Source organism: Delphinapterus leucas, chromosome 13 (genome assembly GCF_059928025.1).
Source record: "Delphinapterus leucas isolate spDelLeu-1000000601 "Yukka" chromosome 13, BTC_Dleu_Yukka2, whole genome shotgun sequence".
Classification (NCBI taxonomy): Eukaryota; Metazoa; Chordata; class Mammalia; order Artiodactyla; family Monodontidae; genus Delphinapterus; species Delphinapterus leucas.
The window spans coordinates 3,109,932-3,111,549 of NC_143141.1; positions in this window are offsets into that span (position 1 = coordinate 3,109,932).

The window sequence follows — 1,618 nt, forward strand, 5'->3', positions numbered from 1 at the left end:
TTACTGAATATTTCAAGCATTCAGTAAAGAAAGAGACCAGTGTCATGAACTTCTACCACTTTTCAACGATTACCATTAATCTATGACTGATACTATTTCACATATATATACCCTTCAGCCCAAATTATTTTGAAACAACCCCAGACATAATGTTTTTTGTTTTTTTGCGGTACGCTGGCCTCTCACTGCTGTGGCCTCTCCCATTGCAGAGCACAAGCTCCGGACGCGCAGGCTCAGCGGCCATGGCTCACGGGCCCAGCCGCTCCGCGGCACGTGGGATCTTCCCGTGCCGGGGCACGAACCCGTGTCCCCTGCATCGGCAGGAGGACTCTCAACCACTGCGCCACCAGGGAAGTCCCAGACATTATGTTTTTTCATTGGCAAACATTTTGGTATTATTTCTGAAAAGTAAGGGCTTTAAAAATATGTGTGTGTGTGTGTATAATTTTAAAAATATGTGTGTGTGTATAATTTCATTATCATACCTGAAATAAATCAATATTATTTATTAATGTCACCATTTGTTAGTGTTACATTTCCCAAGATTGTCTCATGAAAACTTATTTTTCGAATAGTTTTGTTCTTTGATTCAGAATCTAAGTAAGATCCATCCATTCATTGCAGTCGGTTAAGTCTTTTTTTAATCTATTGGTTTCCTCCTCCATCTCTCTCCTTTCTTTCTTTTTTTTTTTTTCCCTGAGTGATATTACTGTAGAAACAGAGTGAATTTGCTTCCAGAGTCTCGATTTTGCTGATTATATCCCCATAGGGTCATTTAATACGTTCCGCTATCCTTTAGGTCAAAGGAAATATACAAAATTAAACTGTAGAATTTCTTAAAATAATAAGAAAACACAACATATCGGAGTCTGTGTGGCATAACTAAAGTAGTTATTAGAAGAAAATTTATAGAACCAAATAACTATCCATTTAAAAATTAAAATAAATGAATTAAACATTCAACTCAGAAAGCTAAAAGAAAAATAAAATCAAGTAAGCCAAAAGAGAGCGAAAAGAAGATAAATGCAGAAATTAAGGTTTCATTATTTTTTCAACTTGTTTTTACAAACTGAAACTTTAGGCTCATCACTTGAGAACTAGATCATTTTGTAATTTGCAACTAAATAGACAACATACCTAGGTAACTGTCAGAGGGAAAGGCTTTTCTCCAGTTTGCCCTGGATTTCAAGATAGGGCCTGCTTTGACTGTCAGTGGGAAATCGGGTCCCGAGCCCACACTTCCGTTCTTGGTGAGAAGCTGCAAGGTTCAGGCAGGAAGCAGGCGACGCAGAGTTCTGGGGGCTCAGGTCTGGGGCGAGTCTCAGCCCCTAGTGGCCCTGGAGTCACTGAAGGGACTAGGGGCACCTCCTCTCCTGGGAGATACCAGGGCTTGGCCTTGACACACTCCAGGTCACGTGGCAGCTGCCATAATTATTGCTTAGCAGGCCTTGAGCAAACCTCTGTGAGCTGAAATTTCTTCACCATAAAACGGGGGTATTATTAACCCTTAACTTTTAAGGGGCGAGAATCCAATGAGATGCCCGGTAGAGCTAGATGGTAGGTGGTAGCTAATAGTAGGTGTTAGCTGATAGGATGTAGGTGGTAGCTAATAGGATGT